The sequence below is a fragment of the Saccopteryx leptura genome, chromosome 11 (assembly GCF_036850995.1).
Source record: "Saccopteryx leptura isolate mSacLep1 chromosome 11, mSacLep1_pri_phased_curated, whole genome shotgun sequence".
Taxonomy (NCBI): domain Eukaryota; kingdom Metazoa; phylum Chordata; class Mammalia; order Chiroptera; family Emballonuridae; genus Saccopteryx; species Saccopteryx leptura.
In genome coordinates, this window is record NC_089513.1 from 33,227,643 (window position 1) to 33,254,458 (window position 26,816).

General features: G+C 36.3%; 1 protein-coding gene across 15 annotated transcripts in view; it reads right to left on the minus strand.

The window, feature by feature from the left end:
- DTNA (dystrobrevin alpha) overlaps nucleotides 1-26,816 on the minus strand; it is a 372,686-nt gene that overhangs the window by 169,856 nt on the left and 176,014 nt on the right. Inside the window, exon 1 of one of the 15 annotated variants that reach the window (XM_066352952.1) lies at nucleotides 18,995-19,151. The exons of the other annotated variants lie outside the window; for them this stretch is intronic. The gene's annotated coding sequence lies outside the window, so the exon portion shown is untranslated. Of the gene's footprint in view, nucleotides 1-18,994; nucleotides 19,152-26,816 lie in introns of those variants that run through there. 15 annotated transcript variants of the gene reach the window in all.

Sequence of the window (26,816 nt, forward strand, 5' to 3'; positions counted from 1 at the left end):
AGAGAGTGAGAAAAGGGGACAGGAATAGTTGTCTATTTAATAGCTGTGGGACAATTAACAAGAGACTGTTCTCATCCCTGAATGTATGTTGGAGCCTTGAATCAACCTCGGCATCGGTCTATAAGCCAATCACCAGATGTCACTGCATTCTGAAAATGGGTAAACTTTCAGGCCTGTTGCCTGAAACCAATCACAAGTAGTAAGTATTTCTCCTTTACAGACTGTGCGCCTAGTATAGAACTGCCCCTTCTTCACCCTCTCCTGCTTCCTCATCTGTAGCCAATGTAAATTCTTTCAAAACAACTTACATCTTTCTTTCCCAAAACATAATGTATAAAGTCTCTCATCAACTCTAGAACAGTGAACCCTCTGCCTTCTCCACCTAGGGCTGCTGCTGGTGGTTTAGACTCCATGCCCCAGGACCTGGTCCTTTTCTGGAGAGCATATGGTTCAATACACCCTTTCTTTTTCTTTCTTTCTTTCTTTTTTTTTTTTTTTGTATTTTTCTGAAGCTGGAAACGGGGAGAGACAGTCAGACAGACTCCTGCATGTGCCCGACCGGGATCCACCTGGCACTCCCACCAGGGGGCGATGCTCTGCCCCTCCGGGGCGTCGCTCTGTTGCGACCAGAGCCACTCCAGCGCCTGGGGCAGAGGCCGAGGAGCCATTCCCAGCACCCGGGCCATCTTTGCTCCAATGGAGCCTCGGCTGCGGGAGGAGAAGAGAGAGACAGAGAGGAAGGAGAGGGGGAGGGGTGGAGAAGCAGATGGGCGCTTCTCCTGTGTGCCCTGGCCAGGAATCGAACCCGGGACTTCTGCACGCCAGGTCTATGCTCTACCACTGAGCCAACCAGCCAGGGCCAATACACCCTTTCTTGTAAGAAGGCTTTCAGCTGTGGGAGTTCAGATTTTGTTTAACAATACAAAGGAGAATAAAATCATACTATTAACATTTCAGTTGATATTCTTCTTGCCTCTTTTTCATACATAGCTGCATTCATATTGAGTATGCAACTACAAATTCTGCCTCTATAGTCTAATTTATATCAAAGCATTGCAAAACTACTAAATATCCGCAGAAGAAAATTTAGAAAACACAGGGAAGAGAAACATTAATCTCTTACCCATAGATTAATTATTACTAACATTTTTCTTCCTTTTCTTCACTTTAACTCTCTCTGCTTCTAGATTTCATTATCAGGAGTTGATGGTAGATGGTATTTTATAAAATGCATCTTCTCTCTCACTAAACATTTTTATAGGACATTTTAAATAATTTCCATCATATAAATGCTCTATTATTTGTTATATCATTTATTCAATTTATTAAACTATTTAATTTATCCATTGTTGGGCATTTGTCTGTTTTAAAGTTTTCATTGTTTTAAATCCTGCAATGAATATCTTTGTTTATAAATTTTTGTGTAAAAATATTTCCATTTTAGATATTCCTAAAAGTAGACTTACTAAGTTAATGCTCTTAAGCATTTTAAATCAAAATATCAATTTGTTGCAATTTTTACTCATACCAATAGTTTATGATGTAGTTTGATAAACACCTCTTGGATAGCTGCATAAAATTTCTTAGTTATGGAATGACTATTCATTTTCCTGTTACAAGACATTTTGTTGTTTCTAATTTTTAACTTCTATAAATAATGTAAAAAAAAATCCCTGGACATACATGTTCGTCTCTATTTCATATTATTTCTCTAGGTGGATCCAAAATAAAATTTTTATCAAAAGGTATAAATATTTTCAAAGTCATTGAGACTTACTGATACTGTTAAATTGCTTTCAGAATTATAATATTAACTTATACTTCCACCAATAAAGTATGAAAATGGCTTCTAACCTCACTAACATTACATATCACCATTATTAAAATAAAGCAAAAACAAACCAATGACAAAATATCTAAAAATATTTGCTAATTTGAAAGGTGTTAGAGGGTTGTTTCATTTTCAGTTTCTTTGATTAAAAGTAAAGTTTAATATTTTTCATATATTTTTATTGTCCTTGCTTGTGAATTATACATCTTGCTCCCATTTTACCACTGCTTAGTATTTTCTTATACATTTTGCCTAAGTTTTTTATATACTAAGGTTGTTGATGATCTCACATATGTATCAGACATATACATTTTATGGATTACTTCTATGTTTTACATATACTTTTCTACATTAGGATATTAGACATTCTATGACAAGTATACATCCGCACAGAATATGCTATCTCTACACAGGGAGGCAGTACAGAGCAGGGTTAAGTTCTCAGCTGCCTCAAATAGAGGATTAACTGATACAACACACACACAGTTTTTGATGCCTTGACTATAGCAAGTTCTTGCCATGGTTAGTTTCTACTTGTATATTTTCCTTGACTATAATATAACCTGTAATTTTGTTAGAAATTTTTTGATATGCAGAAATTTAAAAATTTAATGTTGCCAAATATAACTTTTTTCTCTCTGAACCTTCATTTTTATACTTCTTAAACCTTTTCTTTTGCATATAATTTAAAATTCTTCAATTTACTTTTCAGTAAAAGGAAGGAAAAAATATATATCCATTTAAATATTTCCTTCCTCCTTCCCTCCCTCCCTCCCTCCTTCCCTCCCTCTTTCCTTCTTCCCTTTCTTTCTTTTTTTATTCAGTGAGAAGAGGGGAGGTAGAGAGACAGACTCCTGCATGCACCCTGACTGAGGTCCACCTGGCAAGCCCACTAGGAGGCAATGCTCTGCCCATCTGGGGTGTTGCTTCACTGCTCAGAAACTGAGTGCTTGTTAGCATCCAAGGTGGAGGCTATGGAGACATCCTCAGCGCCCAGGGCCAACTTGCTCCAATTGAGCCATGGCTGCAGGAGAGGAAGATACACGCGCGCGCGCGCGCGCGCGCACACACACACACACACACACACACACAATGTGTGCGCGCATGCGCAAGAGGTGGAGGGGTGGAGAAGCAGATGGGCGGTTCTCCTGCGTGCTACCGGGAATCAAACCTGGGACATCCACATGCCCAGCTGACACTCTACCACTGAACCAAACAGCCAGAGCCTAAATATTTTCACATGAATGTTCATAGTGCCTTTATTCATAATCATCAAAAACTGTAAACAACCCCAATGTCCATCAACACGTAAATAAATAATGAATAAAGCAAGAAAATGAACGTCTTGTTACATGCAACAACATAACGAATCTGAAAAAAAGATCTAAGTTTACTGAGGAAAGGGGGAGGGGTGGGCGGGCTGCATTCCCAAAAAACATGAGGAAACTTTTGGGGATGATGGAAATGTTCACTATCTTGATTCTAGAGATGGTTTAAAGGGTATACACATTATGTCAAAACTTATTAATTTGTAGACTTGAAAACAGTGTAGTTTATTGTCACATAAAGTTGTATTTTTAAAAAATTCCTCAATATATTTTTCTAATTCTTACAGCTTTATTTAAGTATTAAAGTATTACAGGTATTAAGTATTATTATGTCTAATCTAGTTGGAATTTACTTTGTAGTATGAAGACCTTTTCCCTTCCAATACCATTTGATTTACTGCATATTAGCAGTAATCTCCTCTATTGATATGTACATATATGCTAGTCTTTGTTCATACTTCATGGTTTTGTGCATATCAACACCCTCTTTAATTATAGTTCAACCTAATTATAATTATAGCTTTATAATTTATTTAATAGCTGGTGAGAAAAGCTCTTCTTCATTTTAATGTTCTTTTCTTGCCTAACCCTAATCCTAAACAAGAGACTCAGACCTTAGCACTACTATCAGAAGAGCAGGATTATTTTAATACAATTTTAAATACCAAAGGTAATAAATGTTACAATTCAGTCTTTTTTTTTTTTTTTACATTTTAAGAAAAAGTATTAGCGAAAGGAAGGCTAAAGAACTTCATTTTAGCTACACTGGAAAACCTGTTGCTGATGATCACATGCTCTGGGTTCATTTCCTCTGCCAGGACTTTAATTATTGATTCTCAGAGGGAGTTTGCCAGGGGAAAGACCATTTTTGATATCTCTAGTAGACAAGAAAGGTAGCTAAACTCAAAAACACTGTTGGATAAATGAGGGTTATAAAGAAGATAGATGGTGTGTAGTATGAAGGCAAAACACACCCTAGGAGTATAAAAGGGCATTGCATTGGCAAGATAAAATTGTATATATTGTTTGGTGGTTGTGTGTATATGGAGTAGTTTGGGGGCTCATAACTTTTTTTTTATTGGTTTTATATATGCATAAAGTGTCTGCTATTTTGCCTTTTGTTTTGGCCACTTGAGTTATTTTAAACCTGATCATTTAGACGTTAGAGATTAGATCATTTTCTTAAAAAATAAACTTCAAAAAAAAACTTTTACATTAGTTTACTACATTGGGAATTCTAATTGCTAACTATTCTCTTATTTCAAAATAATGTTTTTATCAGATATGTGAGAATCAGAATGATAACTTTTGAGAAGTACAAAGAGACAATAATCAGGCAGTTAACAGAGCTGGGAGATGAAGGTGAAGGGATTACGAAGTATGAATTGGTAGCTACAAAACAGTCATGGGGATGTCAAGTACAGCATAGAGAATACAGTGAATATTCTAATAACTACGTATGGTGTCAAATGGGTACGAGACTTATCAGGATGATCATTTAGTACATTATATAATGTCTAATAGCTGGGTTGTACACCTGAAACCGATATAATATTGTATGTCAATTCTAATTGAAAAATAAAAAATGATTAAATACCTACTGTGTACATAAAATACCTGAAAGTATTAACAAAAAATAACATTTAATTGGAATAAGCTAAATAAATGCAAGTGCTCTTTATTTGTAATAGCAGTTTTCTAAAGCCAAATAGCTATCACTGAGGAGAGTTTGACTTCTAAAGATGGGAGGAGCTTTGAGCAAAGCAGCAGGTGTGTTAGTAAATTAGTACATTAAAATTTATGTTTTGCTTGCTAACTCAGTGCCTCCAAAAAACTCATTGAGTTTGATTTTCCTCTTTGTTAAAAAAGGGAATGATAATGTCATCTTCCTTGCAGGATTATTAGGAGATTTAAATATAATGCAATCTAAATATTTTGCAAACAGTAAATCACAATACAAATGTTAGTTATTATGGTTAATAAAACTTGTGACTTCTCAAGATAATAACATGTAACACTTGAAGAGATGACTTTGGGGACCTTGGAAGTTATTAACATTATCAACATACTGCCCAAGAGTTGAAAGAATCTATCTCCTAAGCTCATGGAGAAGAAGCCTCTGAGATGGGGGTGACATAGCAGAAAACAACTATCTAGAGCAGGGGTCCCCAAACTATGGCCCGCGGGCCACATGCGGCCCCCTGAGGCCATTTATCCGGCCACCGCTGCACTTCCAGAAGGGGCACCTCTTTCATTGGTGGTCAGTGAAAGGAGCACATTGACCATCTCATTAGCCAAAAGCAGGCCCATAGTTCCCATTGAAATACTGGTCAGTTTGTTGATTTAAATTTACTTGTTTTTTATTTTAAATATTGTATTTGTTCCCGTTTTGTTTTTTTACTTTAAAATAAGATATGTGCAGTGTGCATAGGGATTTGTTCATAGTTTTTTTTATAGTCCGGCCCTCCAACGGTCTGAGGGACAGTGAACTGGCCCCCTGTGTAAAAAGTTTGGGGACCCCTGATCTAGAGAGAGACTTCCACACCCCATCCCTCACAGTGGCAGAGTAGTGGGAGGTCTGCTGGCCAACTTTCTTGTCTTATAATAGTGGTAGTTGCCTGGCATATTTATTCAAGGACAAAATTCACTAAAACACTCTGAAGTCACAAATAAAGACAAAGAGACTGTAAGAGTGACAGATGCAGACAACAAAGCACCTGCTGGTCATCCAGAATTGAGGTTTCACCTTGTCCTCTCTCTTCTACAGTCTTCTGAATTTCCCCAGAGTCCTCACATTTCTGCTGTCCTAAGCCATGGTGTCCTCAAACCTCCTCTGATTGGTCTGTTGCCCATTTCTCATGTACAACCCACTGTAGTATCATTCTCTCCACAAATTGCAGTACAACAGAGCTGTTGTTCTTACACAGCTTGTATCTATAATGTTTTAGATATAGTATCTTTAATTCTGCATCTGTTGACATTCTTACTTCAGTTTGATTACAGGTCAGTTAGATTTGCATAAAATTCTTTCCATAGAGAAGATGACAATTCACCTACCCCCAATGAATATGGAAAAGAGTAGGAACCAAATTTGTATCTGACTTTGTTCCAGGATCTGGTTTGGTTCTGTTTGGAACCACCCACATTACCTTGAGGATTCTGTTACCAATCTATCCCCTTAAATCTATGCCTTTCGCACACTGGCCTGATTCTCCCTCTTGGCTGCCAGCCTCTCACTAGCTCCCTCAGGTTATGAAAATGTCAGAACATTTCATTCCTAGCAAGACCACAATGAACAAATTGATATACTATTCAAATACCCAGCGTGGAAAGGGAATTCACTTACTCTCATATTAGTACCATTAGTAGCAGTCATTCTCTGTCAAAAGATTAGAGCTATGTAGATGTGTATATGGAACATTTCTATCAGGCCCATTCTTTAAGATGAAAACTTCAAAGGTGCCAGTCAAACTGATTGATAGCATTGGGTTAAAAAAAGGATTCCCCAATTTATAATGGGCATGCTTGTAAACAAAGATTTACTCAAACTTACATAACACAAATTCAAAGCTTCCCTAAAAATCTTACTATTTCTGAGTAGTATGGTATAGAAGGACATACATACCAGAACACCTTCTAAAGTTTATTACATAATGATACTTGCTAACATATTTAAGAATTTACTATATGTCAGGTATATTGTAAGCATTTTACAAGTATTATATCTTGACATATAATAGACTTTACATGGATTAAGAGTGGGCTGGCTTAATGGTGGAGCCCCACCACCTATGGCTCTATTAGTAACTGTCTGTCCTTGGGGAGATCAGTTAACCTCTCTGATCTTGGTGGCTTTACCTGTAGAATAAAGATGATAAATAATAAAAGTATCTGGCTCATGAGGTTTTTGGGGGGATTAACAGAGAGATAGTAACTACTTATATATATTCAGTGGTTCCTGTGTGCTAGGTGTTGTTCTCTAAAAGAGGATTCAGTAACTTAAAAAGTTCAATGAATTGAAACAAAAAGCCCTCAGAACTTTCATGTAATGTGCTCTGTGTCCTCCTGTATGTTAGGTTTCCCAGTGTCAGCCAACAGCACACCAGAAAGAATTACAGTCAGCAGGTTCCCGAACGGCTGCTGTTCTCTCTTTCTTCCCTTTGGCCAGCAGGTACCACCAGATCCTTTTCACAGCCCAGGTACTGAGCATCCCCCTCCCCAGTAATCCGCCCCTCCTTCCAGCTTTTTATTGCCATGACAACAACCCACCTTCTCCACGCTTTTCTCTGCATTGGCCCAGTGCTCTTTTTCAACCATAGTGATCCTAAGACTTTAGAAGAAATCAAAAGTAATTTCTCAGTAAACAGTGGAGCCCCTGATACTGAAAGTAAAACACTTCTACTATCTTCCAACCCATAAATCAATCTGGATAAACTGCCAAGAGAAAGAAAATCTACCTAAATGGGACCAAGGAGGAGGAATAATAATGTACTCAACTCAGAAGTTCAGTGAGAAGACTGCTTCCACGACAATCAAGCTGACAGTATTTTAACCTTTCTAAATGAGCTCTCGTTATATATTTTCAAAATTCTGGTATGTTGAAAGAAAAAAAACCCCATTTGTCAATATTAAAGAATATTCAAATTATAATGAAAGATTTTTCATAAAAATAAAGTTCCTACCTTGAGTTATATCACTCCCCCAAACAATATTATGATGTCCCACACATTCCAAGAATATAGATGATGTAGTGGCAATTGCTTCCAACAGGGTGACTCATGCAGGTTGGTCTTGTTAGAAAAACTTACATATTATAAGATAAGCTGCTTCCGTGTCCACAGCAAGTGTGCTCGAGTGCTTCATGCAGGAACTGACAATTTTCAGAGAGGCTTTAAAAAGTAAGTCAGACATTTTCTACCTGACTTACTGTAAAGATAGACGACTAACAACATGCCTCTTAAATTGGCTCCTTTCAAATTCTTCTTTCTCTCCCTTAGCTCTGAACCTCCCCCATCCTTGTTCTGAGATGCAGCATTAACTTCTTCACTTCCTTCAACCCATCTAGTGTGGTACGTTTTCTGTAATGCTGTCATATGAATTTCCTCCTGTGGCTTCCCAGAGTATTTAGGACAAAGCCGTTTAAATTCCAAAGAAGACAGACAAGAACACTCTGCAGAAGTGGGAACTCCACAAGGCCTGATACTCAACTGGGCAATGATTGGCAGCGCAGTTTTCTCATCAGTGAGTGAGGACAATACTTGTTTCATTGCTTATGGCAAGAGTTAAGTAAAATACTGCATGAAAAATGTTTGGCCTAATGCCAAATGACCAATACATGGTTACTGTGATTGCTATGATGACGTGATGATGACAGTGGTGATGATGATGGTGATAGTGATAACGATGGTGACCTGGTTCCTGAACACTTTTGGAGTCTGAACTTATATGGCTAACTTACATTTCCAGAGACTTCTGATTCTTATCCATCCTGATATTTTCACACTGTTCTCTCTGCACAGATACTCCTGGGCTCAACCTTCCATTTAACGTTCACTATTTTAAGTTTATCCCAATGCTTCCATCTCCACAAAGCATTTTCTCAGCTTCCCTCTATAATATCTACTCTGTATCATGAAATACAGATAAACATATTCCAAGGAAACTCTGAATCTAGGGACTCTGGACCATTATTATCTGGTCAAATGTAAAGTATAATGTCTGTGAAATAAAAAAAATCTCTCTCTCTCTCTCTCTCTCTCTCTCTCTCTCTCTCTCTATATATATATATATATATATATATATATATATATATATATATATATATATATATATATATATCTTGGTCTCTGCTCCAGGCCCTAGTACAGAGTTCCTAAAACTCTTATAATGTCCTACGTAATAAGAATACTAGTGGCATCTTGTGTTCTGGTATTTAGTTTTTGTTCCTGGTTCCTGATACAGAGCATCTAAGTCTTTTGGAATTTTCTAAGTAAAAGGAGTATCTTTTGTTCTAATGAGATGGCTCTTAGTGATCTCCTAAGTAGTTTCAGGATGTGGGCTGGTCACCAGTAAAACCAAGCCTTGGTTAGAAGCTCAGAATTTCCAGGCCCACTCTCCTACTCCAAGCAGGGGAGAGGAGCTGGAGACTTGGTAAATGATGGACTGCGCCTACATGACGAAGCCGCCATAAAAATTCCAAAAGCATGGGGTTCGAAAGCCCCGGGGCTGATGAACATATTCACGTGCATGGAGGGTAGTGCATGCCACATCTACAGGGACAGAATCCCCTGTGCTCAGGACCCTTCCAGAGCTCACCCTATGCAATTCTTCATCTGTATTTTTAAAAAATCATATTCTTTATTGGATAATAAACTGGTAACACAAATGTTTCCCTGAATTCTGTGAGTTGTTCTAGCAAATGATCAAACATGAGGAGGAGCTTGTGGAAACCTCTGATTTATAGCCAGTCGGTCAGAAGCACAGGTGACAACTGGACTTACAATTGGCACGTAAGGTGCGAGGAGGGGCAGTCCTGTTAGGCTGAGTCCTTACTTAACCTGCGGGACCTGACACTTACTCCAGGCAGTTAGTCAGAATTTCTGGGTGTGGAAAAGCCACAGCCACATATCTGGTGATGGAAATGTTGTAAGTGTGTTGGTAGTGTGGTAATAAAAGAAAACAGTGCATTTTTCTTACACACTAACCTATATAAATTCAAATTAAGTTTTTATTTAGTAAATGAGAAAATAAATGAACATTGGAATTCTTAAGTGAGCAAGGCCATAGAATATTTTAAGACTTCTGTGGAAAATCTTGGAGTTACAGTCACTAAAATCAAAGGAGCTCTTGATCATTATTTCTATTTTTTCTTTTTTTAGCAAGAGATTGAGAAACAGACAGACAGAAAGACAGGGACAGACAGACAGGAAGGACAGAGATGGAGAGAGATGAGAAGCATCAACTCACAGTTGCCGCACCTTTTTTGATTGATAGCTTTCTTGACCAGGGGGCTCCAGCCAGTGACCCCGTGCTTAAGCCAGCGACCCTGGGCTTCAAGTCAGCAACTACAGGGTCATGTCTATGATCCCAATGCTCAAGCCAGTGACCCCAAGCTCAAGCTGGTGAGCCCGTGCTTAAGCTGGGTGAGCCTGTGCTTAAGTTGGCGAGCTTAGTGTTTTCAAACTGGGGTCCTCAGTATCCCTGGCCGATGCTCTATCCACTGCACAACTGGTTGGTCAGGCCTGATCATTATTTCTTAAAATGGAAGAGAAATGTCACAGAGTATATTCACCTTCTCATCCTATGTCACTCCAATTCAACAAAGATGCTTGAAATGAATCCTCACATTAAATAAAAGACCCTATTTACTGTGCTTGATTCTAGAGCTGCATTGTCCAATAAGATGGCACCAGCCACATGTGGCTATTTAAATTACTTAGCATTAAATAAAATTAGAAATCTGGTTCCTCTGTCACACTAGTCATATTTTGAGTGCTCAACAGCCACATGTGGTTAGTTGTTATTCTATTGACAGTGCAGACAAAGAATACGTCTAGTGCTGTCCACTGAACAGCACTGCTCTAGCTATCTGCCTAAATGCCAGATTGCTTTCAAGGCCAGTGATCCTTGGCCCATCCTCATATGAGCAGAAATTTATTTGAATAAATCTCAAACAATAATAATTAAGAAGTATATCCCATTCAAAATATTTTACTGTTTTCTTTCAAAGTCAAGACATTCCAGATTTTACCTTTCTGTGAAAATTTAAAATTGTACCCCCCTCCCCACTCACAATTATTGTGGGACATTTTTTTTATAATTTTATTTTTTTAATGGGGTGACATCAATAAATCAGGATACATATATTCAAAGATAACATGTCCAGGTTATCTTGTTGTTCAATTATGTTGCATACCCATCACCTAAAATCAGATTGTCCTCTGTCACCTTCTATCTAGTTTTCTTTGTGCCCCTCCCCCTCCCCCTTTCCCTTTCCCTCTCCCCCCTCCCCACATAACCACCACACTCTTATCAATGTCTCTTAGTCTCACTTTTATGTCCCACCTACGTATGGAATAATGCAGTTCCTGTTTTTTTCTGATTTACTTATTTCACTTCGTATAATGTTATCAAGATCCCACCATTTTGCTGTAAATGATCTGATGTGGGACATTTTTAATAGCAATGTCAGTTGCAAAGAGAAATGCATGTAGATGGATAAAGGGATCCACAGACTTTTTTCTGCTCTCTAACACTAGGATTTTAATTATGCCATATATTTGTATGCTAACTAACTCAGCTAGTCCATAGTAGGACCCAAGCTTTCTGACACTTAAGTCAAGATCCTGCTCTATACTATGCTGCCTATACATGTTCTATCTGCAGAATAAAGAAGTGGAATAGTTAGGTAACCAGATAGCCCTGTCTTTGACTTCTTACAGCTTTATAGCTATCAGATCAGAAATATAAACTGGTGCATTTGCTATGTTTCTCAGAATTTTTTTTGAACGATTCCTTTTATTGACAACAAACACCAAAACAAAGAAAAGCCCTGTATATGTGTTTAACTTTATTTTATTAGGACGTATTTCATGTAGTAGAAACGTTGGGTCCAAGGGTATGTAATTTTTAAAGCCTTTGCTACACATTGCTCCGCTGAGCCACTTACCCTAAGAATATCAATTTATATTCTCAATGCCAGTTTATGACAGTTCATGTTTTTCTATGCTCTCCCTAACATGGGATATTAACTTCTTCTCCTCCTCTTGTTTCTTTTTAAAAAATATTTCCTAAAGATTAAAATAGTATTCATTTGTTCAGTTTGTATATATTTTAAAAATAATTAGTAAATACAATGTCAAAGACATGGTCCATGAAAGAAATAACTGGTAAGATGGATTTCATTAATATTTAAAACTTCTGCTCTATGAAAGACAGTATCAAGAGAATGAGAAGACAAGCCACAGACTGGGAGAAAATATTTTTGAAAGACCCACTTTTTAATCAGGTTGTTTGTTTCCCTATTGTGGAGTCTTTTTATTAGAAACTATTGACCAAAATATACAAAGAACTGTTAAAACTCAACAATAATGGAGCAAACAACCTGATCCAAATATGCACAATGACCTAAACAGACATCTAACCAAAGAAGATAAACAGATGGCAAGTAACATAAGAGAAAGATGACCACATCATATGCCATCAGGGAAATGCAAATTAAAACAACAATGAGATGCCACTACACATTTATTAGAATGGCTAGAACTTAGAAAACTGACAACATCAAATGCTGGCGAGGATGCTGAGCAACAGGAACTCTTATTCATCGCTGGTGGAAATGCAAAACAGTATAACCACTTTGGAAGACAGTTTGATGGTTTCTTGCAAAACTAGACATACTCTAACTATATGACCGAATGATTGCACCCCTTGGTATTCACCCACAGGAGTTGAAAACTTACTCCCACATAAACATCTGCACATAAATATGTATAACAGCTTTATTCATAGTTGCCAAAACTTCGAAGCAACCAAGATATCCTTCAGAAGGTGAATGGATAAATAAACTGTGGTACATTTAGACAATGAAATATTATTCAATGCTAAAAAGAAATGAACTACCAATCATGAAAAAGACATGAAAAACCTTAAATGCATATTATTAAGTAAAGGGACCAATCTGAAAAGATTGCATATTGTATGGTTCCAAATATATGACATTCTGAAAAAGGAAGATCTATGGAGACAATAAAAAGATCAATGGTTTTCAGGAAGGAGGGAAGGAGGGAGAGATAAACAGAGCATGGAGAGTTTCTAGGGCTGTGAAAACACTCTATAGTATATTATAATGATAGATAGATACCACTATATAGTTGTTCAAACCCATAGACTGTACAATACCAAGAGTGAATGCTAAGTTTAACTATAAATTTTGGATGATTATAATGTGTTAATGAAGTCTCAGCCTTGGTAAAAAATGTACCACTCAGGTGAGTAATGTTGACAATGGGGAAGGCTATGCAGGCAGGTGCGGGGAAGGAAATCTCTGTGCCTTCTCCTTTTTGTTGCAAACCTAAAACTGCTTGATAACATTATGTGGAGTGAAGTAAGTGAATCAGAAAAAAACAAGAACTGCAGGATTCCACACATTGGTGGGACATAAAAGCGAGACTAAGAGACATGGACAGGAGTGTGGTGGTTACGGGGGGTGGGGGGAGGGAAGAAGAGAGAGGGGGAGGGGGAGGGGTAGAAAGAAAACTGGATAGAGGGTGACGGAGGACAATCTCTATTTGGGTGATGGGTATGCAACAGAACTAAATGACAAGATAACCTGGAAATGTTTTCTTTGAATATATGTACCCTGATTTATTGATGTCACCCCATTAAAATAAAAATTTATTTATAAAAAAAATAAAGATTGTGTTCAATATCTGAAAAAATAAAATAAAATCTTAAAAATAATTAGGGCTGTTCTTTTTCTTATTAATTTATGAGCCCTTATTATATATTACATATGCATACTTTTTTCTCTTTTTTATGTTGCAAATATTGATTCTAGCTTCCTATTTGTTTTTTAAATTTGCTTGTAGCATTTCTCAGAAGTAATATCTTTTCATCAACTATGCCTTTATGGTTTCTGCCTTTAAAGGTATATGTCTTTTTTTTTTATATCAAATTCTTGATTTTCTTCTACTACATTGATGGATTCACATTTTATACTGGAATTGCCAATCTACATCACATATTCTTTTATGTGAGGGATAGGTAGAAGCAAGTGATTTTTCTGAGTATAATTATTCCCCAAACAAACCCAAAATAATAGGTGTCAGAAATAAAATATTGTTGTTTATTTAAAACAAATAATTGAAAATGTTAGAAGATAATTAAAATGTTAAAGTGCTGTCAATAATGAATATATAAAATATTCATGCCAGGTAGTGGGAAATTACAGTAATATTTCTAAAATGCATCAAGCTAATATTATCATGAAAGTAAAACCAATCTATTGCTCCTTTTTATATTTTAGAATATAACAAATTGTTCATTCCTAGTAATAACTTCCTCTTTCCCTATCAGATACTTGCCAACATATTGTACAATTCAAAACTTTAATCATTACTGATGAACACTTCTATTTTCATCAAACTAAATCAACATACATTATAGTTAACTCTGATAAGAACATAACAAGGACATCTATTGTTAGTGATTTATGAATGCTATTAATTAAATTAATTAAATTTGGGAGTAAATATATGAAAATCATTCCACCCACTAGAAATTTCCACTTTCTAAAAACAAGGCCTTTTATTATATACAGAACCTAGAGCTTTCTAATAAAGTCTATCTTATTCTCTGAGTTAATCATTATTGTCATCGTTGTCATTATGATCATGATCATGATCATGGTACCATTACTTCTTTTCATTTGAAATATTTAGAATATTAAAAAAGAGTCCAATACATTAAAACAAAAAATTACATGGTAGTTAATAATAAAATTTACTTTAATAAAGTCATAGGTTTAAAAACAGTAACTTTTAAAAATGGAATATCTATCAAACTAAAAAGCTTTTGCACAGCTAAAGACAATAACAGAATAAAAAGACAAACTACACAATGGGAGAACATATTTGACAATACGTCTGATAAGGGGTTAATAACCAAAATTTATAAAGAACTTCTAAATCTCAACACCAGGAAGACAAACAATCCAATCAAAAAATGGGAAAAAGAAATGAATAGACACTTCTCCAAAGAGGACATACAGATGGACAATAGGCAATATGAAAAAATGTTCAACATCACTAATCATTAGAGAAATGCAAATTAAAACCACAATGAGATATCACCTCACACCAGCCAGAATGGCGCTCATCAATAAAACAACACAGAATAAGTGCTGACGAGGATGTGGAGAAAAGGGAACCCTCCTGCACTGCTGGTGGGAATGCAGACTGGTGCAGCCACTGTGGGAAACAGTATGGAGATTCCTCAAAAAATTGAAAATCGAACTGCCTTTTGACCCAGCCATCCCACTTTTAGGAATATACCCCAAGGACATCATAGAATGGTTCCAGAAGGAGAAATGCACCCCCATGTTTGTGGCAGCATTGTTCACAATAGCGAAGATCTGGAAACAGCCCAAGTGTCCATCAGAGGACGAGTGGATTAAAAAGCTTTGGTACATATATACAATGGAATACTACTCAACCATAAGAAATGATGACATCGGATCATTTACAATAACATGGATGGACCTTGATAACATTATATGGAGTGAAATAAGTAAATCAGAAAAAACAAAGAACTATATGAATCTATACATAGATGGGACATAAAAATGAGACTCAGAGACATGAACAAGAATGTGATGGCAATGGGGGTGGGAGAGTGGAGGGAGGGGGGGATGGGGCGAGGAAGGAGAGAGGGGGTGGAGAAGGGGAGGGGCACAAAGAAACCCAGATAGAAGGTGACAGAAGACAATTTCATTTTGGGTGAGGGGTATACAGCATAATCAAATGTCAAAATAATCTGGAGATGTTTTCTCTCAACATATGTACCCTGGTTTATCAATGTCACTGCATTAAATTTAATTTAAAAAATGGAATATCTAGCTGATTTTGAGTCATTAGCTTGGTCTTCATTTATTGTAGAAATATTGTCTCAGGGCTAAATGATTATCATTAATTTTATAGTTAAGGCTACAACAGTCAATATGATTCTTCTGTATCATGACTGTGTTGAACATTTATCTCCTTAATAAAGGTTAAATGTTAACAAATAATTAGCTATTTGTCAAAGAGATTAGAAAGCTCTAGAAATTAAAGTTAAAATGTTAAGAATCATTAATACACTACCAATTATCCAAAATTAACAATAAATTATGATTTAAACAAGGGTTGAGAATAACATAATTTAATTAAATAATACTGGCGACATTTTTAATTTAAAGCAATTACCTCTTAACTATAAAAGTATCAAATCAACTATAAGAGGATTTTTCATATAGCCATTATGGAAAATAGTGTGGAGTTTAAAAAAAAAATTAAAAATAGAACTACTCTCTTCTGAGTAAATATATACCCAGAGGAAATTAATCCACTACCTGAAAGAAAGACCTGCACTCCCATGTTTATTGCAGTGTTATACATAATAACCAAGATATGTAATCAATCTTAAGTGTCTGTCAATACATTAATGGGTAGAAAAATTGTGGTAAATACAAACATTGGAATATTATTCAGCCTTTAAAAAAGAGATCCTGTCATTTGTAATAAAATGGATGAAAATGAAGGACATTCTACTAAGTGAAATAAGCCAGACACAGAAAGAAAAAGAAACATACTGTACAATCTCAGTTATAAATGGAATCTAAAAAAGTCAAATATATAGTAGTAGACTGTAGAACAGTGATTACTAGGGGATGAGGGTGTGAAAGAAAGAGGGAGACGTTGGTCAAATGGTATGAAGTTGCAGTAATACAGGATCAACAAGTCTAAAGATCTACTAAACAGCCTGGTGACTACAGAAATACTGTATACTGGAAATTTGCTAAGAGGGAACATTTCAGGTGCTCTCATCACACACAAAAATGGTAACTATTTGAAGAGAAGCTATGTTAATGTTAATTAGCTTGACCATATCAATCACTTTACTATATATATCAAATCATTGTTGTACTTCTTAAAATATACAATTCTTATTACAAAACAAAATTTTAAAAATAAAATTTCATCTTCTGTATCTCTCAGTTATGGTGAGCTCAGAAATGACATGGACATATGGTGTAACAGCATCAGGTGAATAAAGGCCATAGATACTTGAGTGTATACTGAATTTTACACACTTTTAGCTCTAATGTCAAAGCTGGCTGATATCTTAGCTTTTTAATAGCAGGAGTTGAGACAACATCAAATATAGGAATTTGTTTCCATTTCACTTAATAGAAAGGAACTATCTATACTGAATCATGTACATGAAACAGAATAGTAGAATGATAGTACCTTTCACTAATTTCATCTCATTCACACTATATTTCTCTATATAACCCATTCCAGTACTGATGGGAAATAAGAGACCTTGGTTCAGAGGTCATTTACACCTTTATCTCTCTTACCTTTTGCCTTTCTCTTTTCTTGTGTCTTCTCTGCATCTGTTCCTCTCTCTTCCTCTTTCTTTTCTGGCCCTCTTTAAATTTTTCTTTAATAAAAACTGACCACTTTCTACATCAGATATTGCCAATATTGAGAATTTCACCCTTTAAAATATTTTACCAGGTAACATCTTTCACCAATTCTTGGGAACTTCCTATTCTTAAGTAATAATCTGTGAAAATACTTAATGTTTTGGAGCACGTGCTCATAGCTTATTCTGTATTCAAGCAACAAAGGGGAAAAAGGAAGACTGAATTCAAATACAGACATGGACAGTTTATAAATGTTAAGTGTTATTATAATACTTTTGATATTTGTTTTCATAGAAATAGTTTCCTTCACTGTAGTTATGGCAAAAAAAGTGTTTTAAAAAGGATTATAGCCCCTTGCTCAAATTTAGTAGATGGGCTGAATGTACAAAAACTAGAGTGACTAAGGAAATAACAATGAATTAACTGGGGCATAAATGGAGTTAACAAAAATCTAAAGTTTCCTTTTTTAAAGAAAGAGTGATATATGACCAAACTTGGGATAATTTATTGGCTTCTACCACAATCAGTGCCAATTAGTGGCAAATAATTGATTTTTGCCAAGACAGTATTTTTTAAAGGCTTTCCTATATGAAAACACTCCAGTGAATACTGAACAGTGGATATACTTGAATAACAGTGAGGCTCCGCTATTGTTTGCTTAGTTTTTGTCTCCAGAGCTGCAAAGCTAACTTTGTTCTAAGAGGAGAGAAATTGCATAGGTTAGCCCTCAGCTAAGAAATTAACATAGAGCATCATGTATTATGAGAAAGCAAACATTAAACATCAGTAGAAACCATGACCGAATAACCCAAATAAGTTAGTAATGAAGAAATTTTCTTCTTTAACGTGAGCCTATCAAAGCCTCCGCTTTTGGAAGCAAACTGCTAGAATGATCTGTAAACAAGGCAGGGGAGGCTTCTGCGCTCCCGGAATTGCTGCTTCCCGAAGCCACACTGAATTGTTTACATTCTGCTCTTCCCAACCTCTAAGCAAAAGAGTTCATTTTCTACTAAGCCATACTGTATTTACTTCTATTTTTAAATCCTCTAAGACACACACAACCACAATGCCTGAAAGAACAGACTACTAATGGAAATAAAATACATTGTAAATATTATAGCTAAAACCAAACTATTCATGTCAGATGAGGCTGTCAGTAATACAATGAAAGAGAAAAAAAAAAGCCCAGATACAATAAATACACTAAATAACATGCTAGAGAACTTTGCCCTACTGCTTAATTTAGTATGAGAGCCAAGCAGCTTTGGACCAATGCCACTGATAAAGTGTCCTCTAAGAAGAGTGGACCTTTTCAAAGGACAAAACAAGGAAACACTGCTCAGTTTTACAGTGGTCTGACAACACTAATTATCGCTTTCTTATTACTTTCTCTCCTGGGTTCTTTCTTTTACTTGCACACACAACCTCACACACATTATTACCACAGAACTACAAAAATTCACGTTTTAGACTTTCGAAATAAAAACATGAATTTGAAGGTGGGGGAGTAAAGGAGGGGGCGGGAGAAATTTGTCCTGTGCCGATGTAGGGACGGGGTGGGGGTGACCGTGAAATTCCAGCCGGCAAATTATGCCACTGCAACAGAAGAAGTAAGAGTTCAATTTCATAGATTCAATTGTACCTTACCTGGTTTTGTAGTTAAACGCACCAACATGTCCCCTAATTCTTCCTCTGAAGTACTACATATGCTGAAAGCTATAGTATTTGACCTTACACATTTCCACAGGAAAACTCCAAAGTAACCTTTAACTTCAATAAAACGCTGTGTTCATTCTTCCCCTTGTACTCAACACACAGCAATCTAATACACCTCATCATGTGGTCCGTTACCATGGTAGCAATGAATCCAGCTGCTGAAATACAAAAGACTGACAAAAAGTTGCTTTTTTCCCCTCCACCCACCCTGACAAAGTCAGATATTTTTTTGTCTGTATGACAAGTCTAATTTGAATATATTTTTGTTGCTGACTCAACTATGTGAACAAGAAAAAAAAAATAGAAAAAAAGGAATAATGAAGGTATAATAAGTCTCCAAAGCTTTGAAACCAACAAATGAAATAACTACATGTAGTTTTAAGTTGCTTCTAATCCCTGGAAAAACTGATCATATCTACTACTTCTGTTAACCAAATATTTTTAAAGGCCAGTTACTCATTCAATAGGAAATGCAGCAATAATCTTATAGCTCCTTTAAAAATCTAAAAAAAATTTTAAATGACTCGGTAAACAGAGATGCTAAAAGCACTACACCAGTATATGAAGGGCTAGTCTCAAAGTGTTTTTCTAGAGCAAACTTCTAATCATAGCTCAGAGGTGGGAGGTAAAATTTTTCATTCTTTTTTCCATCAAAACCCTGTGTTTAACTATTGTTTAAACAGACGAGGTTTCAGTTCTATTTAAAATGATCACAAATTTGGATTTGTGGTGATACAGACTGCTAGAATCAACCAAACTATTATTTGGGCTTCTACATTAAGAAGAGAGGTTTTGGAGTAGAGACGCTAACTGAACGACCTTGGGACCCTCAAACATAATTAAGATTTAAGGAATCATCTGCAGTTTATTCCCAATAATTTAAGGAAGACTGGTGAGAGTTCTGGGTAAGTGGAGTATAATGTAGGACAGTGGCCATTTCTTAAATGGATAAAGTTTAACCTCAGTCTAGTGGAGGAAACCTCCACTATGTTCACAGCATTATCTACTGGGTTAAACTCTCAAGGCATCTGCATGGGCTTTTCCTTAGTATTCGGCACGCAAAGGGAGGCGGGGAGAGGCTCTCTTCAGAAGAGCAGTAGTGGTGTCACACAGATGTGGGCTGGAAACCGGACTCTCACCCATCCTCGTTTTGTGATCTCGGACAAATTGTTTAACCACTCTACACGTCGGCTGCTCTTCTGTAAAATTCTTACTTTAAAGAGTTATTAAAACGGATTAAATGAGATAATCTAAGGAAGACAGCAAGAACTGAGCTTGAAACATACCAAGTGCTAAATAAACTATGGCTAGTATTATTTAGTAAAAACATTAATGAGTTTTGAACAAGAGGAGCAATGAGAAAGGTCATTGACACCTGACTGTCCCTTGCTGGTAAAACTGTCCTTTTCAACCAGGTACAAATTATCAATCATATGCTTTATAATATGGGTTGGGTAAAGACATGATCTAAACATAGTGATCTTTTCAGAGAGATAGCTAGGGTTCACTCCTAATTATCAACCAAATAGGGGATTCTGACCAGTCAAAAGGTTACTCATATTCCCAGTGCAAAATTAATTGTGGGAAGAGTGTTAAACTTGGTAGTTGACTTAAAGAAGTTTTTGAACATATCAAATACATCAAGTAAAACAGTTCATTTTGATATTTAGATTGGATTCTTCAAAAATAATCTATTTTTTCAAACTAAAAGGGGGTATCAGGAATTTTCATCATAAAGAGCTTCAGAATAAAAGTTATATACTCAGATTGCATTTTTAACAACTTAATGAGGTTGGATTAAGAGTAGCAGTTAAAAAGGTGACCTTGATCTGTAACAAGGACTGTAAAACAGACTTTTAGCTGCTTTTCTCCACAGTCACCTAACTCAGGAAATTACCTGACACCAAAGCCAATTGCATAGGAAAATTAGCATTAAGATCTCTTTGAAGACTTATAGTGCAAAGAAGCAGCCAGAGGTCTAAAAAGAATCTGTGGCAGAGAAAAAATTTTCATCACAGGAGGCTGCCAGAAAGAATAAATGAACGCTGCATGTTGCAAGATTTCTCTGTCATTAAAAAAAAAAAATCCCTACAACAAACCAATAGAGATTATTAAAATAGTATTGTGACTCATGATGACACAGACCTATAAAGGGTGTAAGGAAAACAGAACCAGCAAAAAGGCAAGAAGCACACACACTGGAAAACCAGCACCGCTAATCCTCTTCAGGGCAGTTGATGTAGGAAAGACTCATAGAACCACAATTTGAATAATTCATAACGGTTCTCATGTGTGGCTGGCCAAATAGACTCTTTCACTGTTTACTTTCATTTCTCAAGGAGTCTTTACCTTATGCCTTTTTTTTTCCTCCTACAGATTGGTTAAGTATCTAATTGTTCATTTTGTAAACTTAAGTGTTTATCATTTATCTAGTTAATGTAGACTGTTTCGAGAGAGAGCACTTAACATGATTAGCAAACATCTTTTGTCAGGTGTTACAGTGACTTGTTTGAGTCTTCTAAGCATTAGTAAATATGATGTCAGTATACTTGGTTTCACAAAGTTTTAAATCCTCTTTTGCAAATGTTAAAATTAACTTCTCGCTCAGTGTGAGCAAAACCTGTAACATAATCTGTGCTGGTATGACCCACTTTATTTTGTATGAAGAATCCAATCACCTAGGGAGAAATAATTTTTGCCATATAATGCTTCAGAATGTACCCCAGGAAGTGGATTTGCCAAGCCCTGGACCCGCAGAGAGGGGAGGGACCTTGGGAGGTTATCTGCTTCACTGCTCTCAGACATGAGAACACCTCATTTCCCATAAACTCAGGGTAACAAAATAGGCTTTCAGTCACAAGTTTGAATTAAGAGGCATGCCTATAAAACACTTGGCTGCTAATGTTAATAACATCAAAACAAGACAAAACAATGTGAACTTCTGCAAATGAAGTTACATTTCACAATTATTATTTCTTTTATGATACCACAAATGTTTTATTTTTAGGGCAAATAAGAAAACTTGGTAACAGCAACAAAAAAAGAGATTGTGATATAAACAATTTTTGCAAGCACACAGTTTTTTGAGCTACTTTGAACAGCTGACCTAAAAAATATTAATCAGATTAGTATCTATTCTATTCATGAAAATTTCTTAAGAAAGAACAAGGCTGTTGCAAGTTATCTCATTTTATAAAACCCACTATCAAGATATTCTATTTTACCCTTAAGATGTTTTTGAAACATATGCCTCTCTTTTGAATTGTACTAATGCTACTATAAATAATATGGGTTTCCTTGTGATTTTCTTCTGTTGATACATCATAGAAAATATGTTTCTAAAAAGCACTGTGAAATTGATGGCTACATAGCCTATAGATAACTTACTGTGAACCTTGAATCATTTTGTCCTACTCATTTATAGAAATTTATTCCCAAATGTTTTTTTATTTTTCATTTCTTTAAAATTTTTAATTATACGGTTATAATCTGAATTTTTCCTTAGTGAAAAAAATACTTGGTTTTTCAACTTAATAAAAAGTTTAACTTGTCCCTTTTCTCACTAAATGGTAGTAGCACATGTCCAGTATAAAAAAGTTGAAAAATACAGAAAGATTCATGAAATAACATTAAGCCATGATTTAACTATCTGAGCTAACCAATATCTACATTTTGATAAATATCTTTAATTTATATATTAAAACTTGGATAATTTTGAATATTGTTTTCTTTTTTTGTTTAATAAAAGACATGTAAAATAAACACAGTATGGTATATATTCTTTAAAAAAAATTTTTTTTTGCAAGAGAGAGAGACAAGACAGACAGATAGGAAGGGAGAGACATGAGAAGCATTAACTCATAGTTGTGGCACTTTAGTTGTTCATTGATGGTTTTATCATTCGTGTCTTGTGCCTTAACTAGGGGGTTCCTGCACAGCCAGTGACCCCTTGCTCAAGGCAAGGGCCAGACCTTGGGCTTCAAGCCAGTGACACCATGCTCAAGCTGGATGAGCCCACGTTCAAGCTGTTGATCTTGGAGTTATGAACCTGCATCCTCAGCACCCCAGGCTGACGCTCTATCCATTGTGCCACAGCTTGGTCAGGGTCAAACTATATTTTAATATTTGCATAAAATTGTACTATTTGGGTATATCAGAATTTATTTAGCCATCCCTTATTATGAAATATATATTAAACTCTTTTCAGGTTTCTTTTTATAAGCACTATACCTTTATATATAAATTTTTGATTATGTCTTGGGTTATTTCCTTTGAATAGATTCCTGTAGGGGAGGGGTTATTGAGTTTAAGTTAGAAAATCTAAGCACAAAATTTTAGAATTGGCAGGATACGTACCTATAACTTAGTATGTTACATCACTTTATTGCTGAGGAAACCGTGGCTCAATGAGGTGAAACCTCTGGCTCAAAGTCCTGCCATGGATTCTCCTAGCGCTAGAAGAGAAGCAGGGGTTCTTTGTGAGCCCCCTCCACTTTCTGTAATTTCACCAGGCTGCCTCTACGTGGCAGCTCATCTTGGAGGTGCTCCTTCCGTGATCCAGTTTGTTATCATCTGTGGAACCCCATGAATGTGCGCTGGAGTCCAAGGTAAGAATGGGAGTTACTGGCTTTTCTGTTGGGGACCATCCACATGACAGTATCTCTTAATGCCCCCTCTCACTAAGGGCAAAACAGAGTGGATGCTGACAAGAAGCAAATATACACCCAGGGCAAAATTTGTCCTGAGGAGGACAAAATGGAAGAAGATTCCAAAAGAGTGAGGAAGTCAGGGTGCTCATAAAATTAGTGAGTTTCAGTTGATCTAAAATACATGATGATGGACAAAGAGTTGGCTGGGGAGGGGGAGGAGGCTGGTGAAAACACAATACAGAGTACAGAGATGTGCTGTTGATTTGGGCACCTGAAACTCATGTAATTATGTTAACCAGTGTCATCCCAATAAATTCAATTAAAATGTGAAAAATAACCAAATATAATTAGGCAGAGATCTTCACTGGGCTTTGAGTTCTTCCATGGCCTGTACTCTGTCAGGAGAGCAGAGGTTCTGTGGGATTTGAGTGACAGACTGTAAGGGAAAAGGGAACAAGTGATGTCTGCTCTTCCTCTGTGACAGTCCCATAGTGTGTAAACCCAGGTGTGTTTGCACAGCCATGATGAGGACTCCAGTGGAATGAATATACTCTTTTTTAGCTGGAGGGAAAAGGTAAGAACATATTTGAAATTCAAGCCTACCTGTGAAGTTTAGAAGACAAAGAGATTCTTGAGATCTTGCTCTTGAAAGAATTCATTTTCTTAGTCTAAATACATAGTACTCAGAGATTAGTGTGTGTGTGTGTGTGTGTGTCTGGCTCTTGCATGTGGCTTATTCTAAACTGAAATGACTTATTCCATTCGGTATATTTTAATTAAGTGCCTTCTAAAAGCACATACTGCACTAGATGTAGGCAAAAAATATCCTTTAACCTAGGTGGGGAGATTAGACTATGGGTAAAAAAATAGCTGTAGATATAATATATAACTAACTGATTTGACAGAGGATGGATAATTTAATTAGTTTAGTTGAGGCAAAAGATTTATGAGGAAAAATTGCCCATTTAGGGTGCCCTAGCTTGGAATGCATTTGCTAATGGGATATTAGCTGTAGTTTCCCACATTCTTTAATTCGTGTTTAGAGACTTAGACTATATCAGCGTGGCAAACATTCTCAAGGTCTGTGGAGGGATGCTATGTACCCTAAGACCATATTCAGTGACTAAGATTAGATGTAGGAATGATAGAAGCTACTGGGTTTTTCCCTTCCTTTGTAGCATGCCCCTGGGAAGGGACAAGTCATTAAGTAGTCAGTGACATAGTGAGGGGGGGTTAGACAATAACTGCCTATCAGTAAAAATGTGTATATATTGATATATCATAGGTAATGAGGTGGAGAGACTAGAAAGCAAATGCAATGTCACACACCCTGTGGGCCTTCTGTAAAAATTAATCATTCATGACAATTATGATAAAAATAAAGTATATTAGAAGATGATGCAACTTAGAAAAATTAAGGCAGGACTGTAGAAGAATAAATTATCATGGAAAAACACAGATTAAGAGATATTGAAAAAAATAGCTATAAGGTGATTTAGAGGGAAAGTTAAAGAGAGAAGCATATGTAGTTCAAGAGAATACATAGCAAATTACCCAGAAGGAATCACAGAAAAAGAATACTGAGAAATATACCCTACTGAGAAAAATGAAGAAACTGAAACAAACAGATATTTGAAATTTCATTCTATATACTTAAGTGAAGTCCATCATTGGAATGAACAAAAAAGGTTCGTGTGGCAAATACCTTTTATATAAATAGTTTAGGCACTTTGGAACCTTCAGGAAAACACTCCCTTGGCAGGGACCATGCATCTGCATTTCAGAGGTTCTCATTAACAATATGGAGGAGTTCACTGGAGTCAACCTGGGAGGTATTATCCCAGCTCCACGCTTCACACTGGTCAATTCTTCATCAGGCTCTTGCATTCTGTCTATAGCCTCACAGTGACATGTGAAATGGAGAAACTGGAGAAACCATTACACAGTGGTGAATAATACACAGGAAGGGAAGTGACACAGAAGCCTGTGAAGGAGGCACTAAAGCCTTTGAAAGGAGAGCTGCACATGAATAATGGTGAGCAGGTGTCTCCCCGCCCCCCCCCCCCGAAGGCACCACAGAATGCTTCTGCCAGATGAAACATTAGGAAGGACTTCCTGATATAATATCAAAATTATGGCTTATAAGTAATATGAGGCAAGGAGGCATTAGCATTGTATGTTATTCATCAGAAATAAAAGGCATTTTCAGAGGACATTAGCCACTCACATTCATTATATGTAAAGATGCTTCACACCCAGCTGCATTCCGTGTACAGACGCACAGTGACAGGAAATGGAGAAACTTACGCGTTTATATGCTCTTATACACACATGCTGAGTAGAGAGACCATAAGGTACACACTAGGTCCTGCAGTTTGAATCGCCCATCCATGGTGTCACATTTGTAGCAATAATATCCAAAGTGTTAAACAACACTATTTGTCTTGCTCTATTTCAGACTTTATGATATCTTTAGTAAATATTATAGATCAATTAAAAAATAAAAATAAGCAAAAATATTTTCTATTCATTTGTAATTCCACCAACCATAGCTAACATTTTTGTATTTACCTGTCTATAGCTTCTCCATGTAAATAGATAGCTTGATTTAAAAATGTATTGTTACTTTTTAAATTGCAGCCTTTTCCATATTCCAAGGGAGGCTACAGGCTTCATGACTATTTTTGAGATTGCTATTTTATTTCATTTTATTTATTTTTTGAATAAACCTTAGTGGGTCTATTGGTTATATATAGCCTAGCCTGTAAGCAGGAGGCAGAGAGAAGAGAAACCAAGCCACTCAAAAATGCAGTGTTGAATGTGGGTTGTATAGCTGGAATATTATGGTTATTAACTGGGATGGGGAAGGGTATGGAGATTAGACCCGGGGAAAATGGGTGTTGAAATTCCGAACAGGGACAGCAAAGGCCAAGTCAAAGAGAACTTCTGCTTTCAGGGGAAGCAGGTTTCAAAACATAGTGGCCCAGGAAGAAACAGTCAATATGGACCCCTTCTGAAGAAGATGACTATGGTCTTCTTCAGTGCTTTCCACCAGGTGTGTCACGGCAGGCACACTGCTGTGCTGTAAGAATTTTTAAAGCATG